At 37.1% G+C, this 25240-nt stretch overlaps 1 protein-coding gene across 10 annotated transcripts in view; it reads left to right on the top strand.

Annotated features, from left to right (window-relative positions):
• Nucleotides 1-25240, top strand: part of LOC100451432 (cytochrome c oxidase subunit 7B2, mitochondrial) — a 173425-nt gene that overhangs the window by 140334 nt on the left and 7851 nt on the right. The window contains exon 1 of one of the 10 annotated variants that reach the window (XM_054553876.1): nucleotides 7095-7174. The exons of the other annotated variants lie outside the window; for them this stretch is intronic. The gene's annotated coding sequence lies outside the window, so the exon portion shown is untranslated. Of the gene's footprint in view, nucleotides 1-7094; nucleotides 7175-25240 lie in introns of those variants that run through there. 10 annotated transcript variants of the gene reach the window in all.

The following is a 25240-nucleotide window of genomic DNA, read 5'->3' as shown; positions in this document are numbered from 1 at the left end:
GTTCCTTGATCATTAAAGTTAGATTGTTTATTTGAGATGTTTCTTTTTCTTAATGTAGGCACTTATTGATACAGACAGGAGGCAGAGAAACACTAGGTAGAAAAGAGTTGGGGTCCCTGGCGAGGGTTCCACCCTCAAGCATAGACCCATGGCCCTAAACGAGAACTTCACATCTCCATTTTCTCACCAGAATTTTGCCTTTTGGCCTGCCATGCCCCTGTCCTGTTCCCATAAAAAACCCCAAACTCCACTGGCAGAGAAACAGAGTAGCACGGCAGAGGAGGGAAGAGAGAAGCATCTAAATGTCGAGAGGAGAAGAAGCAGCTAGATATTGGAGACTATTGTTGGAGTGGAGTTTGCCTGGGGACAGCTGAACTCCAGGGGAAGACTGCTTTCCCATTCCATTTCCTTTCCAGCTCCCCATCCTGCTGAGAGCCACTTCCATCACTCAGTAATGTGATGTGACCTCATTCCTCTTGGGTACCAGAAAAGGACCCAGGTGCGGGTGCACGAGGCTGTCACACTGACTCTCCAGTGAGCTGTTTAACACTTACGCAATCCGTGGACAGCAACGTTAAAGAGCACGCTGTAGCACACGCCATTTGGGGCTCCAGAGGTTGCGGGCAACCCCTGACGCTGCTGAGGCCTGTACAGGTTTTGTTCCTGCCAGTGCCCAAAGACACTCGCCCCAGCCCTTGCACATGCTCACCTGCATGCTCCCCCTCCCATAAGGGATTTGAGCACTGCAGACTAAGTGAGCCACACCTTCAAGGGTCAAGGGAACTATCCCATCTCATTATCACTATAAACTCTTAGTTTAGAACTGATTTTATTGAGTATCAGATGTTTTGGTATGTTGTTTTTTTAGTCTCCATTGTTTAAAGATATTTTGTGATTTCCTTTTTGATTATTCTTTGAGGAGTGTGTTTTATTTTCACATACTTGTGAAATTTCCAGTTTTTCTCCTGTTAGTGATTTCTAATTTTATACCATTGTGATAGGAAAATATATTTCATATGATTTTAGTCTTCTTAAATTCGTTGAGACTTTTTTTGTAGCCTAATAATATCTAACCTGGAGAATGTTTTGTGTGCTTTGGAAAGAATGTATATTCTGCTCTTGGATAGAATGTTCTGTATATGTCTGTTAAGTTTATATGGTCTATAATATTGTTCAAATTGATGTTTATGTTTGGATGATCCATTGTTGAAAGTGGGGTACTGAAGTTCCTTACTGTTATTGTAGTGTCTATTTTCCCTTCAGTTGTGTTAATTTTTGCTTTGTATACTTCGGTAATCTGACTTAGAGTGCATAAATATTTACAATTGTTAATTCTCCTGATGAATTGACCACTTTATCATCATATAGTAACATTCTTTGTCTTCTATGACAATTTTTGACTCAAATTGTCTATTGTCTGATACAGCTGTAGATACCCCTACTTTTTCTTTTGTTTGCCACTTGCGTGGAATATCTTTTTGCATCTCTTCACTTTCAGCCTTCATGTGCCTTGAAAGCTAAACTCAGTCTCTGTAGGCAGCAAAGAGTTGGATCTGTTTTTTAAATCCATTCAGTCACTCCACACCTTTTGATTGGAGTATTTAATCTATTTACAGTTAAAGCAGTTATTGATGGGTAAGGACATTTGTTGTCATTTTGTTAATTGTTTCTGATGGTTTTGTGGTTCCTTTGTGTTTTTCTTCCTCTCTTGCTTTATTCCTGTATGATGTGATAATTTTTTTGTGGTAGTAGGCTTTGATTCTTTTCTTTTTATGTTTGGTGTATCTATTACAGAGATTTACTTTGTGGTTACTATGGAGCTTACACAAAATATTTTATAATTGTAATGGTCAGTTTAATGCAGATAACATTTAACTTCAACCATATGCAGAAATTCTACACTTCCCTTCCCTTGACCTTTTTTTTTTTTTTTTTTCAGACGGAGTCTCTCTTTGTCGCCCAGGCTGGAGTGCAGTGGCACAATCTCAGCTCACTACAACCTCCGCCTCCTGGGTTCAAGCGATTCTCCTGCCTCAGCCTCCCGAGTGGCCGGGATTACAGGCATATGCCACCACATCTGGCTAATTTTTTTTATTTTTAGTAGAGATGGAATTTCACCATGTTGGCCAGGCTGGTCTCAAACTCCTGAGCTCAAGTGATCCACCCGCCTTGGCTTCCCAAAGTGCTGGGATTACAGGCATGAGCCACCATGCCCGGCTGCTTCCCCTGACATTTTATGATGAAGTGTGACAAAAAAGATGTTACACTGTACACCTTTTGATATTGTGGATTTGTTAACAAATTATTGTAGGTATAGATATTCTTAGTACTTTTGTTTTTTAACTTTTATATAGATTTAAATGTTTTACACACCACCATTACAATAAAAGAATATTCTGAATTTTACTATATTCCTACACCTTATGGGGTGTTTTATGTTTCTTTGTATGTTTTCATACTATTAATTAACATCCTTTTGTTTCCATTTTAAGCACTTTCTTTAGCATTTCTAGTAAAGCAGGTCTAATGTTGATGAACTCTGTCATCCTTTATGTTGGAAACAGGGTCTGGCTGAGTGCTTGTGTCTGTAGGTTTATGCCTGGAGCCTGTGTCCACTGAGTGGACCTGGACTGGAGTTTGCATCCACATGGGCAGGCTTGGCACCTGGATCCACGGAGACCATCCTAGTGCTGGAGTGGGCCTGAAGACTAGATCCCTGGAGGCTAGCCTGGAACCTATGGCTGTGGGAGTCAGCCTGGCACTGGGATAGGCCTGGAGCCTTGATCTGCAGGGACAAACCTGGGGCCATATGGGCTGGCCTGATGTTAATATGGGCCTAGAGCCTGGATTCATGATCCTGGAGCCTGGGGACTCAGTTGTGGTCCTTGAGCTTAGCACCCCAGGGTCCAACCTGGAGCCTTCGTGTGCAGTGATGGGCCTGGGGCCACATGGGCTGAGCTGATGTTGGTGTGGGCCTGGAGTTATGGGGCCTAGCCTGGAGCCTGAGACCACAGGAGCCAGTCTGGAACCTGGGGTCATGGGAGATTGTCTACTGTTGGGCCAGGCCTAGAGCTTCAGTTTGCAGTGACTTGCCTAGAGCCGGAGAAAGCCTGGAACTTGAGTCTGGGGGACAGGCCTACGTCATCAGTCTGTGGAGACTGGCTTGGATCTTCGGGCTACAGAGGCTAGCCTAGAGTCAGAGTTCAACAGTGTTGACCTGGTGCCTGCGGCTGGTCTGGTGCTAGGATTCACTGGAATACACATGCTGCTAGGGTCCATGGCAAAATTGAGTATTCACTTCACTCTCCTTACCACCTGCAATGGCTATCTCTCTCCATGCTGTACAGGCTTGAGGGAGGGTTGACACAAGTTTTGTGAAACTGTTTTTCCTACTCTCTTCAGTGTGTCTTTTCTTATTCTGTGTGTCACCCAGGTGTTCTGATATCTCACTTGAATTTCTTAGCTCTTGAGAATTTTTTTTTTTCATGCATGGATGATTGTTCAAATTGATTTCTGTGAGTGGACAAGTGCTGGCAGCTTCTATTCTGCCATCTTGTTGACATCACTTCTGCTTGGCATTTCTTTAAATGAAAAAAATGCATTTTATTTGTTTTGAATTTTGTGCATGTTAACACTTCAGAATAAGTCCAGAATAAGGATTTATCTTTTGTTCTTGTCCTGTTGTCATTTTGTTAATTCTTTTCTGACTGTTTTGTAGTTCCTTTGTGTTTTTTTTTTCCTCTCTTGCTATATTCCTGTATGATGTGATAATTTCTTTGTGGTAGTGTGCTTTGATTCTTTTCTGTTTATATTTGGTGTATCTATTACAGAGATTTACTTTGTGGTTACTATGGAGCTTACATAAAATATTTCATAATTGTAATGGTCAGTTTAATGCAGATAACATTTAACTTCAGCCATATGCAAAAATTCTACACTTCCCTTTCCCTGACTTTTTTTTTTTTTTTTTTTTTTGAGACGGAGTCTCTCTTTCTCGCCCAGGCTGGAGTTCAGTGAGCCACTGTGCCTGGCCAATGATTTATCTTTCAATAAATGTGTACATTTCAATGTGGCAGTATTTTCTTTTCTTTTCTTTTTTTCATTTTTGAGACTGAGTCTCACTCTGTTGCCCAGGCTGGAGTGCAGTGGCCTGATCTCGGCTCACTGCAACCTCCGCCTCCCAGGCTAAAGCAGTTCTCCTGCCTCAGCCCCGAGTAGCTGGGATTACAGGCACCCACCACCACAACCAGCTATTTTGTATTTTTAGTAGAGACGAGGTTTTGCCATGTTGGTCAGGCTGGTCTCGAACTCCTGACCTCAGGTGATCCACCCGCCTCAGCCTCCCAAAGTGCTGAGATTACAGGCCTGAGCCACTATGCCTGGCCCCAGTATTTTCTTCTTATATCTCTAAATAACTGTTACTAAATGGATAGCATCTTCAAAAAGAGGAACTTAAGTAATGCTCACTGCCTTAATATGTACACTCAAAGGTTATACATAATAAACAACTATGCTAAAGAATCCTGTAGTAGCAGTTCTAGAAGAGAAATCATCTTGGAAAGGTAATCTTTCAGATCAATTTCAACCAGCCATGTAGGTGGTAATCTGCTCCCTTACCAGAGTATATTGTTCATAGCCATATTTTTAATTCCAAACTCTTTCTGACTGCCCTAACATTCTACAAGAGTTTTAATTGTTTTCTTCATGTAGCTAAATTATATTCAGGCTACATGAACAAGTTCAAGTATTAGCTTCAGTAAAATCTGGACTGGGGAATCAGTTTTTTCTGAAGTCATTAATCATTTGTCCGTTTCAATGTATGTGTGTATGTGCATGCACACGTGTATTTATATATACATATGTGTTTATGCAGCTTCAAGTGTGATTCTCAAATTCTCTGTTGTTTAGTCTTTAGTCCATTAATCAAAACCTTGTTTTTTCAATTTAAGAAATCATATATAATATATACCCTATCCTTGCCTCTTGCTGGATCTCTTCTTTTGTAAGTTCATAAGTGTATAATCCATTTGGCAGGAGTAGGGAGATAGTTATATATAAGTGTGATGAAATAAGGGCTAAATTTGGCTGAATTATAAACGTGCATGAACTTAATAGAAATGGTCAGAAGCAGAATGGGAGGCCATGTTTTGTGCATGAAAATTTAAATGTAGTCCTCTGGAGAATGTTTCAAAGAAATGTTTAAACACAACTCAAACAGCTGGATCACCACTGGTAGGAACAGGATTCAACACTTGGGCCTGCTATAAGACCATGTAACATAAAAACATGCATACGCAAAAATGAGAAAAGAAGCAATAGCTTTCCCTCTAAGAACATGAAATTATACGCTTTATAGAAGGGGAAATTTAAACAAACAATTGTGTGTATATATATGTATATATGTTATATATAAATATATATTATAATTATATATATTTAATAATATACATATTACATATATGTGGTATATATATTTAATACATATATTACATACATATATGTGGTATACACTACCACAAATAACCATATGAACAGTGTGATTGTGCGTACAGGATCCCAAAAATGCTAGTGTCAGCTCTGCAACTTTATTAATTATGTGATCTTGAGCAGGGTGCAAACTTTCCTTGTTCCCTTTTTCTCATATGTATATGAAGATAATAACATCATTGTAGTCTAAACAGAAATGGCTCATAATAGATTTAACAAGAGTAGTACCAGGTGACAATGGAATACGCCAAGCAGAGAGAAGAAAATAATAATAGACATTGGTCATGGACAATACACTCAAATATCCACTTCTGCAGATTTTCTATGCTCTCTACCTCACAGTTTAGAACATTAGAAAGCAGCATATCTAAAATTTTCATTGCATATACTAAACTATATTAATAATGGCTGCCCTCTGTTTTTCTACTTAATCATAAAATAATATATATTGTAAATATATATTATAATATATAATATAGTATATATATAAATATATGTTACATATATTAATATATAAATAATTATATTATAATTATACGCAATATATGTTTTATTTTCTGTTTAGACTACAATAGGTGTTATTATTTTCATATACATATGAAAAAAAGGGAACAAGGAAAGTTTGCACCCTGCTCAAGGTCACACAATTAATATAGTTGCAGAGCTGACACTAGCATTTTTGGGATCCTGTATGCACAATCACACTGTTCATATGGTTATTTGCAGTCTCACTCAATGGTTTAAAAAAAAAAGACAGTAGGTGAGTAGACAGCAGTTGTGATTAAGGAGATCAGTAAGATGCCTTAATGGACGGTGGAATTTTGGGGTCTTTTATAATTCACTCATCTCAGCAACTTCTGACCTATAGTTAGAATTTCTGATTTCTCCCGGGCTCTCTTGATTTTTAATCCCTAGTACTTTCAAAGGTCTGAGAAGGGCAGAACAAAAACCAATTCATCATGTGGGCAAGCAGAGATCTATATTTCCCTGGAGCAAAGCAATGAACCTTTGAGTTTCAACCAGCTTAGGATATTGAGTCCAAACATTCGGATTTCAGACATAAAATAGTAAAAGAATTAGTAACCTCTGGAAAATGCATTCTCAGCCTGAAATCTTATCTTATACTTCCTCAGAAAGAAAGAATGTTACCGTAACAGAAACAGGAACAGTTCAGCTTCACCTGCCCTGGGACCAGGAGAAAACAGTGGGAATGACTGACAAATTAAAGCAATATAATCTATATGTGGAAGGAAAAGGAGACTGTGTATTTAGTGAAGGCCATTTCTAATGTGCCTCTCTAAGCTGTGCCAGCTCTTTAATGGATACCTTGGCTGCATGAAAACAGCAGGAAACTATATTGCACTCCAGATGCTACCATTTAGGTGGCCCCCTGCTACTGGTTCTGCTGACAAGTAGGTTGTACAGATAGAACAGGGGCTATTTTTCAAGAAGCTCTGGTTTCTGATGTCATAGCATCCTTTTAAAAGCTTGTTCTACTCACTTAAAAATGCTCTAATTGAGATAGAGCTGAGGTCCTACTAAGAGAACACTTAAGCTTGCTATGTAAGTAGCTCATCTGCCTTACAAGTTTTCCTGTGTTTGATTTGCAGCCAGCTCAGGTGACAAAGCAATGAAAGGCCAGAGGACTTTAAAGGCTCAAAAAAGGAGGAAATCCCCAGGAAGTTCAGTAGGAAGGCATAGTTTTCTATAATTTGTTTCCATATACAATCACCAATGTAATAATGAGCTCACTTCAAACACATCAAAAACTTTTTTCATATCCTTTCTTCATTTCTTTGCTGAATTTTGAACACTTAACTAAGATTTATCTTCTTGTTCATTGTTTCTTTAGCTATGACTAATTTGCCATTAAATGTATTCACTGAATTTTTAATATTATTTATATTTCAGAAATTTTATTTGGTTTTGCTTTTAGTCTTTTTAGGCATTCCTTTTTCAATTATACTCTAAGTTCTGGGGTACATGTGCAGAACGTGCAGGTTTCTTACATAGGTATACACACGCCATGGTGGATTGCTGCACCCATCAACCCATCATCTACTTTAGGTATTTCTCCTAATGCTATCCCTCCCCCAGACCCCCATTCCATGACCAGCCCCCGTGTGTGATGCCCTGCCCCTCCGTGTCCATGTGTTCTCATTGTTCAACTCCCACTTATGAGTCAGAACATGCAATATTTGGTTTTCTGTTCTTGTGTTAGTTTCCTGAGAATGATGGTTTCCAGCTTCATCCATCTCCCTCCAACGGACATGAACTCATCCTTTTTTATGGCTGCATAGTATTCCATGGTGTATATGTGCCACATTTTCTTTATCCAGTCTATCATTGATGGGCATTTGGGTTGGTTCCAAGTCTTTACTATCGTGAAAAGGGCTGCAATAAACATATGTGTTCATGTGTCTTTATAGTAGAATGATTTATAATCCTTTGGGTATATATCCACTAATGGAATTGCTGGGTCAAACGGTATTTCTAGTTCTAGTTCCTTGAGGAATCGCCACACTGTCTTCCACAATGGTTGAACTAATCTCCTTTTCCTTCCACATGTAGATTATATTGCTTTAATTTGTCAGTCATTCCCACTGTGTTCTCCTGGTCCCAGGGCTGATGAAAGAGCTGAACTGTTCTTGTTTCTGTTATGGTAACATTCTCTCTTTCTGAGGAAGTATAAGACAAGACTTATATAACTTATATAAGATAAGACATATAACTTATATAACACTTTTCCTAACAAGCTTTCCTGGAAGTATTCCTATTTCCTCACATCCTCTCCAGCATATGTTGTTTCCTGACTTTTTAATGATCAACATTCTAACTGGCGTGAGATGGTATCTCATTGTGGTTTTGATTTGCATTTCTCTGATGACCAGTGATGATGAGCTTTTTTTCATATGTTTGTTGGCCGCATAAATGTCTTCTTTTGAGAAGTGTCTGTTCATATCCTTTGCCCACTTTCTGATGGGGTTGTTTTTTTCTTGTAAATTTGTTTAAGTTCTTTGTAGATTCTTGATATTAGCCCTTTGTCTGATGGATAGATTGCAAAAATTTTCTTCCATTCTATAGGTTGCCTGTTCACTCTGATGATAGTTTCTTTTAGGCATTCTTCATAGTTTCTTGTTCATATAAATATTTTAAGATTAGACAAAAATCTCTGAGTACATTGAATATGTTTTCCTCATAGTTGATCTCTAACAATTACATTATCTGAAGGACTTCCTAGTTTATTTCTTCTGGTTTTTGCTTCTGGTGCCTCGTTTCTCTATGTATTTAGTACTTTTGTCCATGAGCTCCTCATTTTCCTTAGATTTTTAATTTTGGAATTTCTCTGAGATCTGGGATAGAAATGTATCTTTCCAGAGAGGATTTACATTTAATTCTGTGGGTCTAGAATCTCTGCAAACTATATTCTCAGTTTAAAAGCTATCAGACTAAGACAGTGTGAGATTGTGCATAAACCTGCAGGAGGGCCAGTTTGTGGTTCCACAATCTTATTCACTATTTTTCACTAGTGCCCCTTTAGGCAGTTTTGAGATTTGAGAGAGTTAATTTTTCTTGTGGTTTTCTGCAAAGTGGGTTATTTATGGACTACCCTTTGCCTGAATATATAGCTGTTTGCTATCAGTTTTAAGAAGATAAATTTTCTATCTTAGGCCTAGGCTTTGATTTTTATTTTCCATGTATTGTGAGTCCATGAAAACTGAAATTCACATTCACATTTTTGGGCAAATACTCTTTGAGTAAATGCTGGCTACGCTCCTATGCTTATTTCTTTGGGTTCACTAAATTTCTACTTTGAGAATATATATCCTGCCACATTGTTGCAAATAGAAATCTTAATCAAAAACATTCTGACTAAAAAGAGTTGGACTTATTCACAGCTATTCATATACAGCTTTCTTTTAAGTTATTTTCTTGCTGAGATAGTATGGATACCTCTCTGTTATTTTTCCCTTGTAATATTAGCTTTGTCACCTGAACTTTTGGGGTTGGAAATACATGAAATTTTCATCAATAAAAAGCACACAGAGACTGTCTGTACTTTAGGTACTTGCCAGCATACAGAAACATGAATTGACTATCATCTAACTCCTGCCAGATATATGGCTGAAATAATGGTTAGTTGAGATAGCTGACTCTCTTTTGAAGAGCCATATCAACCACCCACTTTGATAGATTTTCTATGCTCTATACCTCTCAGTTTAGAACATTAGAAAGTAGCATATCTAAAATTATATTAATTGCTATACACAAAGTTTCACAGAATTCTGATTGAATAAATGTTGCCTCAGTTTTTATAGAACAATGTTATAATTCTTATACTAGTTACGAAATTACCATAAAGTATTGTAGAATACTTATAGAATGAAATTACCATAAAGTATTATAGCTGCAAATAAAATCCAAAATTGCTTGGAGGCCTGCAAGCTTCTGCATTATGCTCTCCTGCTGACCCTTCCTAGCTTACCTGATGCCAGCTTGCCTCCACCACATGATGCCCCAGTCACATTGGGCTTTTTTCAGTTTCTGCCTCAAGGCCTTGTGTGTTAAGCCTTCTGCTTATAATTGCCTTTCTTCTTTGCTACAGAACATTTCTCTCTTTATTTTTATTTTTTCAGTCTACAAATATTTATTGCATACCTGAGCTATGCCTGTCTCTGAACAGCAGTGGATAAGACAGACTTACACAACAGTGAGCAAGATAACATAAACTTCGTAAGAATAGGAGTTTATATTCTAGGGGCAGAGTGAGAAACAAACGAACAACTCCCAAAATGCACAGGCTGTATGGGGAGCAGTCTGGCTTGAGAGAGTATGTGTAAGGACTGGGGAAGATATGATTTTGTAAAAGTAAGGCAAATTGGTAAAGATCTTTGGCTTGCAAAAGGGCAGTGTTTTGGGGGTTAGCAGAGCAGAGAAGTGACAAGTGAGTTTTTAAAAAAATAACTTATTGTAGTAAATTTAAGGGGTACAAGTGCAAGCTTCTTACATGCATATGTTGCATAATGATAGAGTCTGGGCTTTTAGTGCATCCATCACCAGAACAGTGAACATTGTAACCAGTAGGTAGTTTTTCAGACCTAACCCCCCTCCTACCCTCCCACCTTTCATAGTCTCCAGTGTCTGCTATTCCACTCTGTATATGCATGTGTACATATTGTTTAGCTCCCACTTATAAGTGAGAATATATAATATTTGATTTTCTGTTTCTAAGTTATTTCACTGAGGGTAATGGTCTCCAGTTCCATCCATGTTGCTGCAAAAGACATGCTTTCATTCTTTTTTATGACTAAGTATTATTGATAGAGAGATAGACAGATAGATAGATAGATAGATAGATAGATAGATATCACATGTGATATAGATAGCACTTTTTAATCCAGTCCTCTATTGATGGACACTTAGGTTGATTCCATCCATGTTTTTGCTATTGTGAATAATGCTGTGATAAATGTACAAATATAAGTATCTTTTTAATATAATGATTTCTTTCCCTTTGGGTATATACCCAGTAGTTGGATTGCTGGATTGAATGGTAGTTCTATTTTTAGTTCATTGAGAAATACCTAGTTTGTTTTACATTAAGTTTGTACTAATTTACACTCCCACCAACAGTGTATAGGTGTTCCCCTTTCTCCACATTCTTGCAAACATCTGGTGTTTTTAGACTTTCCCATTCTGACTGCTATACGATGGTATCTCATTATGGTTTTTATTTGCATTTCTCTGATGACTAGTGATGTTGAAAATTTTTTCGTACGTTTGTTGACTGCTTGTATGTCTTTTGGAAATGTATGTCCTTTGCCCACTTTGTAATAGGGCTATTTCTTTTTCCTTGTTGTTGTCGAGTTGCTTCAGTTCTTTGTAGATTCTAGATATTAGTCCTTTGTCAGGTGCATAGTTTGCAAATATTTTTCCCATTCTGTAGGATGTCTGTTTACTCTGTTATTTGTTTCTTACGCTGTACAGAAGCTTTTTAGTTTAATTAAATTCAATTTGTCTATTTTTGTTTTGGTTGCATTTGCTTTTGAGGACTTGCTCATAAATTCTTTGCCTAGCCCAATGTCCAGGAGAGGATTTTCCTAGGATTTTTATACTTTTAGGTCTTATGTTTAGGTCTTCAACCCATCTTGAGTTAATTTTTATGTATGGTGAGAAATATGGTTACAGTTTCATTCTTCTGCATATGGCTATCTGATCTCCCAGCACCATTATTGAATAGGATGTCCTTTATCCACTGCATATTTTTGTTGATTTTGTTGAAGATCAGTTGGTTGTAGACAACTGGCTTTATTTCTGGGTCCTCTTCTCTGTTCCATTGACCTATGTGTCTATTTTTATACCAGTACCATGGTGTTTTGGTTACCATAGCTTTGTAGTATAATTTGAAGTCAGAGAATGTGATGCCTCCAGCTTTGTTCTTTTTGGTTAGGATTTCTTTGGCTATTTGGTCCATTTTTTGGTTCCATATAAAATTTAAGATTATTTTAAATAATTTTGTGAAACCTGATACTGGTCATTTGATAAGGATTGCATTGACTCTTTCTATTATTTTGGGCTGTGTGATCATTTTAACAATTTTGATTCTTCCAGTCCATGAGCATGGGATGTTTTCCATTTGTTTGTGTCATCTACAGTTTATTTCATCAATGTTTTGTAGTTCTCCTTATAGAGATCTTTCACCTCCTTGGTTAAATACATTCCTAGGTATTTTATTTTTGTATCATGTTAAATGGGATTGCCTTCTTGATTTGGTCCTTAGCTAGATTATTATTCATGTATAGAAATGCTACCAATTTCTGTAACTTTATTTTGTATCTTGAAATTTTATTGAATTCATTTATCAAATCTGAGAATTTTTTGGTGGAGTCATTAGGATTTTCTAGATATATTATCATGTGATCAATAAACAGGGATACATTGACTTCCTCTTTTCTAATTTGAATGCCTTTTATTTTTTGCTCTTGCCCGATTACTCTGTTGAGGGTTTCTAGTGCCATGTTGAATAACAATGGTGAAAGTGGGCATCAATTTCTCGTTCTAGTACTTAGATTAGAGGGAATTAGAAATCATCAGAGGGAATGATTTCAACTTTTCCCCATTAAGCATGATGTCGGCTGTGAGTTTGTCATATATGGCCTTTATTATGTTGAGATATATTGCTTTTATGCCTAGTTTGTTGCGGATTTTTATCATGAAGTGATGCTGAATTTTATCAAAGACTTTTTATTCATCTACTGAGATGATCATGTGGTTTTTGTCCTTAATTCTGTTTATGTGATATACAGCATTTATTGATATGAGTATATTGAACCATCCTTGACTCTCTGGGATAAAGCTCACCTTAATATTGTGTATTATTTTTTGATGTGCTGTTGGATTTGATTTGCTAGTATTGTGTTGAGGATTTTTGCATCTGTGTTCATCATTGCATGTATCTTTTGTTGTTGTTGTTGTGCCCTTGTATGATTTTGCTATCAGGATGATACTGGCCTCATAGAATAAGTTAGGGAGAATTCACTCCTGCACAATTAAAAAAAATAGCTTCAGGAGGATTGGTATTAGTTCTTTGTATGTTTGATAGTATTTGGCTGTGAATCCACCTGGTCCTGGCTTTCTTTTTGGTGAGAAATTTTTTACTAATTATTTAATCTTGCCACCCATTACTGGCCTATTCTGGATTTCTTATATATATATATATATATATATATATATATATATACATATATATGTATACATATATATGTATATATATATATACACATATGTATTTTATTGTACTTTAAGTTTCAGGGTACATGTGCACAAATTGCAGGTTTGTTACATATGTATACATGCGCCATGATGGTGTGCTGCACCCATTAACTGGTCACTTACATTAGATATATCTCCTAATGCTATCCCTCCCCCCTTCCCCCACCCCCCACCTCTTCCTGTGTCCAAGTGTTCTCATTGTTCAATTCCCACCTATGAGTAAGAACATGCTGTGTTTGGTTTTTAGTCCTTGCGATAGTTTGCTGACAATGATGGTTTCCAGCTTCATCCAAGTCCCTACAAAGGACATGAACTCATCATTTTTTATGGCTGCATAGTATTCCATGGTGTATATGTGCCACATTTGCTTAATCCAGTCTATCACTGATGGACATTTGGGTTGGTTCCAAGTCTTTGCTATTGTGAATAGTGCTGCAATATACATACGTGTGCATATGTCTTTCTAGCAGCATGATTTATAATCCTTTGGGTATATACCCAGTAATGGGATGGCTGGGTCAAATGGTATTTCTAGTTCTAGATCCCTGAGGAATCGCCACACTGACTTCCACATGGTTGAACTAGTTTACAGTCCCACAAGCAGTGTAAAAGTGTTCCTATTTCTCCACATCCTCTCCAGCACCTGTTGTTTCCTGACTTTTTAATGATTGCCATTCTAACTGGTGTGAGATGGTATCTGATTGTGGTTTTGATTTGCATTTCTCTGATGGCCAGTGATGATGAGCATTTTTTCATGTGTCTTTTGGCTGCATAAATGTCTTCTTTTGAGAAGTGTCTGTTCATATCCTTTGCCCACTTGTTGATGGGGTTGTTTGTTTGTTTCTTGTAAATTTGTTTGAGTTCTTTGTAGATTCTGGATATTAGCCCTTTGTCAGATGGATAGATTGCAAAAATTTTCTCCCATTCAGTAGGTTGCCTGTTCACTCTGATGGTAGTTTCTTTTGCTGTGCAGAAGCTCTTTAGTTTAATGAGATCCCATTTGTCAATTTTGGCTTTTGTTGCCATTGCTTTTGGTGTTTTAGACATGAAGTCTTTGCCCATGCCCATGTCCTGAATGGTAATGCCTAGGTTTTCTTCTAGGGTTTTTATGGTTTTAGGTCTAACATGTAAGTCTTTAATCCATCTTGAATTAATTTTTGTATAAAGTGTAAGGAAGGGTTCCAGTTTCAGCTTTCTACATATGGCTAGCCAGTTTTCCCAGCACCATTTATTAAATAGGGAATCCTTTCCCCATTTCTTGGTTTTGTCAGGTTTGTCAAAGATCAGATGATTGTACATATGTGGTATTATTTCTGAGGGCTCTGTTCTGTTCCATTGGGTGCTGGTTTTTTGAAAAGATCAACAAAATTGATAGACCACTAGCAAGACTAATAAAGAAGAGAGAAAAATCAAATAGACGCAATAAAAAATGATAAAGGGGATATCACCATCGATCCCACAGAAATACAAACTACCATCAGAGAATACTATAAACACGTCTACACAAATAAACTAGAAAATCTAGAAGAAATGGATAAATTCCTCGACACATACACCCTCCCCAGACTAAACCAGGAAGAAGTTGAACCTCTGAATAGACCAATAACAGGCTCTGAAATTGAGGCAATAATTAATAGCTTACCAACCAAAAAATGTCCAGGACCAGACAGAGTCACAGCTGAATTCTACCAGAGGTACAAGGAGGAGCTGGTACCATTCCTTCTGAAACTATCCCAATCAATAGAAAACAAGGGAATCCTCCCTGACTCATTTTATGAGGCCAGCATCATCCTGATACCAAAGCCTGGCAGAGACAACAAAAAAAGATAATTTTAGACTAATATCCCTGATGAACATCGATGCAAAAATCCTCGGTAAAATACTGACAAAGCAAATCCAGCAGCACATCAAAATCTTATCGACCACAATCAAGTGGGCTTCATCCATGGGATGCAAGGCTGATTCAACATATGCAAATCAATAAATGTAATCCAGCATATAAACAGAACCAAGGACAAAAACCACATGATTATCTCAATAGATGCAGAAAAGGCCTTTGACAAAATTCAACAGCCCTTCATGCTAAAAACTCTCAATAAATTAGGTATTGATGGGACGTATCTCAAAATAATAAGAGCTATTTATGATAAACTCAAAGCCAATTACATACTGAATTGGCAAAAACTGGAAGCACTCTGTTTGAAAACTGGCACAAGACAGGGATGCCCTCTCTCACCACTCCTATTCAACATAGCGTTGGAAGTTCTGGCCAGGGCAATCAGGCAGGAGAAAGAAATAAAAGGTATTCAGTTAGGAAAAGAGGAAGTCAAATTGTCCCTGTTTGCAGACGACATGATTGTATATCTAGACAACCCCATCGTCTCAGCCCAAAATCTCCTTAAGCTGATAAGCAACTTCAGCAAAGTCTTGGGATACAAAATCAATGTGCAAAAATCACAAGCATTCTTATACACCAATAACAGACAAAGCGTGAAATCATGAGTGAACTCCCATTCACAATTGCTTCAAAGAGAATAAAATACCTAGGAATCCAACTTACAAGGGATGTGAAGGACCTCTTCAAGGAGAACTGCAAATCACTGCAAAAGGAAATAAAAGAGGACACAAAAAAATGGAAGAACATTCCATGCTCATGGATAGGAAGAATCAATATCGTGACAATGGCCATACTGCCCAAGGTAACTTATAGATTCATTGCCATCCTCATCAAGCTACGAATGACTTTCCTCACAGAATTAGAAAAAACTACTTTAAAGTTCATATGGAAGCAAAAAAGAGCCCGTATTGCCAAGTCAATCCTAAGCCAAAAGAGCAAAGGTGGAGGCATCACGCTACCTGGCTTCAAACTATACTACAAGGCTACAGTAACAAAAACAGCATGGTATTGGTTCTTGATTTCTTTTTCTTTCTGTTAGAGAAAATTTCTAATCATTGCCTGGTCTCACCCTAATTGTCTTTTCCTCAATGAAGTCTTTTCTGCCCACCTAATATAAAATCACTTTCCTAGTATTCTCATTTTTATATCACTGTATGTTTTATACAGTTTATCTCATACTACAATTATATAGGGTTGTGGTTGCTAAATAGCTTTCTCTCACACTAAACTGATTTCCACAAGGGCAAAAAATGCATCTGTTTTATTTATCACCACTATTTCAATATATACTTGAGTTGACAGTAGCATAATGTAAAAATATCGTTTCATTTGCTCTAAACTGAAGATGATAACTAACATGTACATGTTTTGCTAGAAGTGAAAGGAGAATTAAATGCTGATGTGAGAAATGGATTATAAAAGTAGACATATAAACATTCAATAAATAACATGGTATACACTCTACCACCAAGAATCAACAAGTTCATATGTATGCCTTTGCAAAATTTTAAATGATGCATGACATATACCTAGTTTGTCACTTTGAAGTAATTGAAACAGTAGATGAGAGAGTATAAATATCTCCCCACGAACAATTTGAGCTGATGACAGGAGGATGAGTTGGAATTGACTGTGAAGTGAGAAGCAACAAAACTAAAAAAAATCTTTGGGAAGAAGGAATGTCTATTCCAGGGAACTGAAAGAAGTTCACTGGGATGTAGAAAGTGAAAAGGAGATTTGTGTGAAATGTTGCTGATTAAGTGATCAAGGACCATGAAAGCTTTATAATTCATTGTTATGCACTGTTTGTGTCCTCCCGAAAATTCATAATTTGAAGCCCTAACCCCCAATGTGTCTGTATTTGCAGATAGGGTCTGTGAAGAGGTGATAAAGGTTAAATGAGGTTATAAGGGTGCATCCCTAATCTGAAAGGGCTGGTGACTTTATAAGGAAAGAAACATCAAAATGAGCTTTCTTTCCACTATTTGAGGACATGACGAGAAGCTGGCCATCTGGAATTCTGCAAAAGAGCCCTCACTAGAAACAACCCTGCTGGACCTTGATATTGGAATTTCTAGCCTTCAGGACTTTGAGAAAATGTATTTTTGTTGTTGAAGCCATGCAGGCTCTGGTATTTTGTTTGGGCAGCCTAGGCAGACTAAAGAAGTGATATCAAAGAAGTTAGCCTAAAAGAAGTTAGAAACCATTGAGTGGTATTCTGTCCTGACTTAAAACAATTGACCTTTCCATCATTTTCAAGTTATTTTGGTAAATATCTGGACTCTTTAATAGTTATATTTAGGAACATAAAGAGTCTTGATACTAGATGTCATTATAATCATACATATGTGTCGTTATAATAAAAGAAATTCTCATTTATTTGTTTTTGTCTTTGTTTTGAGACAGAGTCTCTTTTGCCCAGGCTGATGGAGTGCAGTGGCATGATCATAGCTCACTGTAGCCTCCAATTTCTGGGCTGAAGCAATCCCTCCACCTCAGCCTCCTGAGTAGCTAGGACTACAGACATGTGCCACCACACCTGGCTAATGTGTGTGTGTGTGTGTGTGTGTGTGTGTGTGTAGAGATGGGATCTCATTGTGTTGTCCAGGCTGGTCTTTAACTCCTGGCCTCAAGCGATCCTTCCACTTTGGCCTTCTGAAATGCTGGATTATAGGTGTAAGCCACTCCACCTGGCCAATAAAAGAAATTCTTAAACTTATTCTATGGAATTAGATAGAACATAAGAATGAGAATGTACACCCAGTGAAGTCCTTACTCTTTGTCCTTTGGCATACTCCTTACATTAAAATAAAGCCAATGGTATTCCTTTAATGGCAGGAGCATCCGGTTTGGTAGTTGAATCAGACAATAGAATTCTCTGTGCAGAGGAGAAACTTGCGACCAATAGAACTCTAGATCTGAATTATTATTCCCAGTGTGTTAGACTGCTATACTTGGCAGATTCTCATACTTTATCCCTACGAAACCATTTAGGCCTGACACAACCTTTCTAATCAACCACATATCTTGAATATCATTCATCTCATCAGTGAAAAAGTATTTCTAACATCCATTAGATGAATTAACACACCCTCTGGTTTATACTTCTATAATTGTGTGGCAGGTACCTCTTGTAGCCATTCCTAGAGTATGGATTTCTGATTAGTGTACTTCAGATGCAAACTAACAATCCTTACACTGTAAATTGAAGTTAATTTATGTACATGTACATAACACTATTTATACTAAAGTGTTTTTAATGTAAATTATCACATAGAGAGTATAACAAAGAGTTTTCATTGTGGATGTGATGTAGTCACGTTTCTTCTCTTAGCCCACCTTGTTAGCAGTTGAGAAAATAGATGGAGGATGGGGAATGGCAGAGGTATTGTGGAAAGACCATTTAAAGAAAGCATATGAAATGAAGTTAAGTTAGGATGGAGACATTTTGGATAGAGAAAAGTTAGCAGATTTGAGATATTTTTAAATATTTTAAAATTTAATTTAAATTTAAAAATTAAAGAATTAAATATTATATATTGTGAGGGCCCTGAAGGCATCAAGAATGATTTCTACATTTAACTTGCTCAGCTAAATGATGGAGATTCTGTTCACTGGGATGAGCATCAATCCCAGGCAGTGTAACACACTTAGTTGAAACTTTAGATATAGAAACAAAATCATAAAGGAGGAAACATTGATAACGATCAAACTTGGGAGTAGAAGAGCATGATTGTACACTTATTCTATTGATTTTGCAGACACTTTGAGCTATTTTAGGAGAAATGTTGGGAAGGAAGCTTAATGTACTGTATTGCTCTGGAACTAACAAGAGAGTTCATATGTGCAGATATAACATGGGAGTCATCTAATTGCCCATGACAATTAAGTTTATTAGTGTGGTTGAACTACCTAGAGAGAGAGAGAACATAAAAAGCAAAAACAGATGAGAGCCTATGAGTGAACCCTGAAGAACTCCTACTTCAAAGAATTTGTTAGAAGATGAGTTTGTAAAGAAGAAATAGCCATATAGACATGAAGAGTAGTAAGGGAATATCATGGAAGCTAATGGAAGAAGAGTTTCCAGAAAAGAAATAATTGGTATTATTGCAGTGGAAAGTCCAGAAAAGTGATCTAAAATGTTCATTTTGCGGGATAGAGAGGCCATTGACCTTCGGACTACCTATTGATATAGAATTAGGGAATGAAAACTGCATGGAGTGAAAGAAGAGTGACTGGAAGTTCAGGAAATGGCCAAGGTTTTTTGAATAGTTGTCTGAACGTAGATTCCTTTTCCTGTGGGCAGCCCCCTTTGCTCTTGCCCACCACAATTATATAATATTCTCATGCTGTGTACAGTTCACACAGTATAAATTGCTGTTTTAGCCTAAAGTATTTTTTTGTTTTGAGACTATTTTCTTCAGTTAAATAAAATAATGTTTTCTCTAGGGTACTTTCATGGTGGGTATATGCTTTATCAATATTTTTGGTCATTGCCAGTATTTGAGCAATAATAATTTGTAGGCTCCTAAGATAATTTGTGACAATTGTTGTAAGACATACTTAAGGGAATACCTTCATAGATCTAACTTAAGTCTGGTCCTGGATGAAGCATGTGCTTATGAAGCATGGCTACTATTGAATTGGCCAGTATTGGTTCCAAGATTTTTAAATTTATTCTTTCTGGTTCTTTAATGTAAATCAGAAAGTTATAGGTGTTGATGCAACATCATGAAATTTGAAGTAAATATAAATGGTTCCACTTTAGATACTGTTAATTCTAAGCACAATTAGATTTTAACTATCTTGGTTCTGGTTATTTTGTGTATATTCAGTATTATAAATTACATTTGTTCTTAAAGATGCCAGTGAGGCATATCGGCTATTATTTCACAGTAACGTTAAAGACAAATTTTATGGTGATTACAACATGATGTTCAATCAAGGTGAAAATGTGTAACATCATTGGCAAAAAGCCAGAAGGAGCTTTATTCCAATGTGATGCTTAAGTATAATATCAATATTATATATGCTGTCATTAGGAATTTGACATTAAAGGAGATTCTCTTGATTATATATGGTTGCACTTGAAGGTCACCTTTAAAGGAGAAGTGTTTGAAAACTATATTTTATCCTTGATAGGTAAAGAAAAGTCCACTTATAAGTGGGAGCTAAGGCCGGGCACAGTGGCTCATGCCTGTAATCCCAGCACTTTGGGAGGCCAAGGCGGGTGGATCACGAGGTCAAGAGTTCAAGACCAGCCTGACCAAAATGGTGAAACTCCGTCTCTACTAAAAATACAAAAATTAGCCAGGCGTGGTGGCACACACCTGTAATCCCAGCTACTCAGGAGGCTGAGACAGGAGAACGCTTGAACACGAGAGGCAGAGGTTGCAGTGAGCCAAGATTGTGCCATTGCCCTCCAGCCTGGGCGACAGAGTGAGACTCTGTCTCAGAAAATAATAAAATAAAATAAAATAGAATAGTAGGAGTTAAATGATGAGAATATATGGACACAGAGGGGAACAACACACACTAGGATCTTTTGGAGGGTGGAGGGCGGGAGAAAGGAGAGGATTAGAGAAAATAACTAATGGATACTAGGCTTGATACCTGGGTGATGAAATAATCTGTACAACAAACCCCCATGACACGAGTTTACCTATATAACAAGTGTTATATAGGTAAACTTACTCCAGAAGGCTTTTCCTGGTCTGTTTGTTTGTGAAAGATGTCTCTTATTTTTGGTGACATAGCAGCCTGATCATATTTTTTATTACTTTTTGCACATTGAAACCTTATCATTATCTGTCTCTTCTGTTGAGCATTCTTGAAAAGATAAATCATTCTTATCCATTATTTTTTGTGGTAATTCCTGTATTTAGTAGGCTGTAGTCACATAATAGGAGCTCAGTTTAATCATGTTTAAGTAAACAAAATAAGTTTAAGTAACAAAATAGTGCTATTTAGGATTTTCTAAGGGATCTTGTCATGCACTAAAAACCTTGGAAAGGGCAACTTTTATTTGTGGAAACAAGTTGCATAAAAAGACTGCATGTTCCCATCCTCACACATTGTAGATTTCCCCCAGCCTTATAGACTCTTCTGGGGCAGTGTATCACAGTTATATGAAACTTTAGATATAGAAACAAAATCATAGAGGAGGAAGAAACTTTAGAAAATCTAGTCCACTGGTCTCCCTCAATGAATAAACCTCTTTGTTTCCACTGCACTTTCAATGTATAATGGACATCTTTTGTTTCCGCCCCATTCAATATCCATTCTGCCTACCTCTGGTGACAGCGTACTCCATGTTCCACTTTTGGTCAATGCCCTGATTCTAGAGGAGGGCAAAAGATTCAGGTCCCTTACCTGTTCTACACTTAGATCTTTGTGCCACTCTTATAATTACTTTTCATTAGAAAACACATATATGAGTTTGGCTCCCTGCCTCTTCCTCAAACAGAGTGTAAAGCCAGGAAAGGAGTATTGGGTTCTGTGTATTTACTATTTGCCATTCACACTCTAATTTCTACCCACATTGTTCTTCAACATGCATCAAGTCATGAATGGCCAGTGACCAAAAGATTATTAAAATATTAAAGGGCAATATAAAGTGATCTCTAGGTCTTTCAGATCTGATGATTTTTATTTGATGAATATGATAAAATACATTATCTGTATAAGAAAATCTACCATTCCATTATCAACAGTGGCTCTAAACTATATAAATTGTATCTACTGTTTGAAAATTATGGCCTATTTGCATAGAAATCTTACTTTTCCAATTAACAAATATTCAAATGATTGTGTTAATTTAGTTTAGGGGTGCCCTTTTAGACTAAGAAATTTTAGACTCCGTTAGATTAATGAAATAGAGGTTGAAAACTTGTAACCTCTCTGAAACAAGAATGTAATTGGAAATTGTAGGATTTCAAAACAAAATTCTGTATTCTGATTTTTTGTTGTATGTTTTTAGATGGGTAACCTCTTTTAGGCTCGCTTTCTTCCTTGAGATCCTTCCCTCAGGAACTTAAAAGAAAAACTAAAATGAAATATCAGTTCACTAAAATAAGCACCTTGCCCCAAAGTTTAGCAAAGTGCATCCTGTCTCACTGTTTCTGCTGAGGCATCTACAAGAAGGAAAAAAAAAATCAGTGTACCAAAGTTTGCCCCTCTGGCCAGTTTTTCTCACTTACAAATAATGAATCCAAGGGGGAGAAAAGGATAGATAAAATATCTTGTTAAAAGTTATTTTTACCAATATCTTGTTAAAAGTTTTTTTGTCTCCAAAATGTTATGAAAGTGAAAAAAAGAAAATTATACTGAAAGCACTGGCCTAGTAAAACAACTTGCAATGATTAGAGTTACTACTTCAATGCTGTAATGTGTTCTTCTCATCAGATGAAATTTCTCTGCAAATGCACCATAAGTTATCTAGGTGATAGCAATAACAAGAGCCTTATTCATAAAAAGATTAATTAACAGGTATATTTTGAGCAGAATTTAGGAGCACAGAGATAGTCCAAGTTGGAAATAAATAATCTGGAGTTTGCAGAAGCAAGGTGGAAAAGATTACTTTGCAGTGCTAAATATTCCAATCTAAATGGGTAGTTTTATCAAAATTAACTTCTGGACTGGACCCTTACTGGCTTGAGTTCTGATTGGCAATTGCAAACAATTTTAATGCAAAATGGAAACAATTGGTAAATGTGTCTTTAAAAATTAAAATATCTGGCTGGGCACAGTGGCTCACACCTGTAATCCTAGCACTTTGGGAGGCTGAGGCAGGCAGATTGCCTGAGCTCAGGAATTCAAAACCAGCCTGGACAACACAGTGAAACCCTGTCTCTACTAAAAACACAACAAAATTAGCTGGGCATGCCAGCATGCGCCTGTAGTCCAACTGAGGCAGGAGAATTGCTTGAACCAGGGAGGCGGAGGGTGCAGTGAGCCGAGATTACGCCACTCACTCCAGCCTAGGTGACAGAGAGAGACTCCGTCTCCCCCCCCAAAAAAAAAAAAAAATTAAAATATCTTTGATATCTAAAAGTTAAACAGGCCAATGTTTCCTGTATACTTTTACCTAAATATATCAGTGATAGACTGAAGGCAGAAATGACTTTGACAAGTCCATTTCAAAGTTTTAATGAAAGTTTCAAATTATGCAATGAAGGGTCATTGATTCACCTCTAATGGCCACCGTTGAATCATGAAATATTTTTATTCAGAGTCTATTTAATTAATAAAGATGGATGTGTTACCATAACACCAAGGGTTTGGTCTAGGTTCTGCTGCTCACCACACAGAAAGCCAATGACTGAGACAATGATTATAGCAGAGGTTGGCTGCTATAGCCAAGGAGATGGGAGGGAGCTCAATCTCAAATTCGTCTCTCCGACCGACTGAAATTAAAGGCTTATATAGCAGGGAAGAAATGTAGCAATGCATAGGAAAATAGGAGCTCAGGAGGCCTAAGGAGGTAATCATGATGAATGAGGGGCCTGGTGTCCCATTGTTTGGATGCGGGGATCTGGTACTTTGATGCTTTTTGAGACGCCTGGGAGTCCTTTTCGGAGGAAAGAACTCAGATGAAACAAATGTAAGTTTCAAGCTTTAAAACAAGAGGGTCAATTTTCTATGTTTATACAAAAAAAAAAAAAAAAAAAAAAAAAAAGACTGAGGGACCATTGGGTCAATTTCAGATGTTGAAACCAGAGAAACATCTGCACAAATATTAAAACCGCCAAAGTTAGAATCATATAATGAAGGCTAGAGTTCATTGCTCTTATGAGTGTTGTTAAGACAAACTGAGATTACCACACACCCTGTACTCCTTGAATCTTACGTTAAAAGTTCCCTTAAGGAAATGATTTAGTTTGTGAGATGCCTCCTGGATCCATTAAGCCTTTGGAAATGAGTACAGTGATGTTAACAGTATTGAGAACACAGAGGCATCCTTTGGTTTTCCCCTAATTGTGTTCTGCAAAACACTAATCTGGAGATATGCTTCAGGGGGAAAAAAGCACGACATGTTTAGCTACATTTGGAATACACCACATGCCATCCCTCTCAAAGAATCACTGTTTAGCACAATAGAGGTCGGAAAAATACTTCAATAAAGAAAATTTGACTTTGTTAACTGCATACTTTCAAAACTTAGATAACATTGAAACCCCGTTTTCAAGTAACTTCTATTAATATAACATCAAAGAGAACTAGTGAAATAGGCATATTTTGGGAAATACTGACATAAGATCCCTTTTCAGTTGGAATCACTGTCAAACTATTAAAGCTAAGAGACTGTATATTTCCGCCATTGGGATGGAATATACATTTTAAGTTAATGAATTGCATTCCTACATTCCAGTTTATACATCAATTTCTGAGAGTTCTATTAGCATGAGACAGCTCCTCAGAGGTTTGTCCTTTTTAGATACCTGTGCAAAGTAATTGTGATCTTGCCCTCCAAAGCTGAAGGTTTGAATGCAGAAATGTGGTAACACTAAGGGACTAGCACATTTTGGGACCTTAACTGGTGAACTGTACGTATTTGAAAGGTACTGTAATGTCAAAATAACATAGACATCTACTTTGAGGAAATGTGGTGGGCCTACTTGAAGTTTAATAATGAACAAAATAAGAATTGTTGGACAGTTGGGACACTGACTCGCAGTGTGACACATAGAAAAGCCTTCAACCTGTATGACACTGTTTTGTTATCTCTTAGTCATAGCTATCAGAAAGGAAAAAGGGTGAGTATAGTTGGAAGAACCTTATGATTAAAGAAAATATTATGGGTACTTAATGAGTGAACCACCTTAATGTGATCTGCTCCATAAAAGAAACTGCCTAAATGAACACTGTGATGATTCTCAGACTGGACATTACTGAATACTTTCAACACTCCATATGGGATAGAAATGATCTGTTCATTTAGACTGTGACTGGGAAGAATGTGAGCAAGAGTGCCTACCTCAATATCCCTTTACTCTTCAGGCAACATATGGCATTCGAGGACACCAGCTCACAGGTTCTTTGTCCACTCCCTTATTTTTCCTCCTGGCATAACAATTCACTGCT

This window comes from Pongo abelii, chromosome 3 (genome assembly GCF_028885655.2).
Source record: "Pongo abelii isolate AG06213 chromosome 3, NHGRI_mPonAbe1-v2.0_pri, whole genome shotgun sequence".
Classification (NCBI taxonomy): domain Eukaryota; kingdom Metazoa; phylum Chordata; class Mammalia; order Primates; family Hominidae; genus Pongo; species Pongo abelii.
The sequence above is the reverse complement of the archived record's forward strand: the minus strand, read 5'-3'. Positions and strand labels throughout refer to the sequence as shown.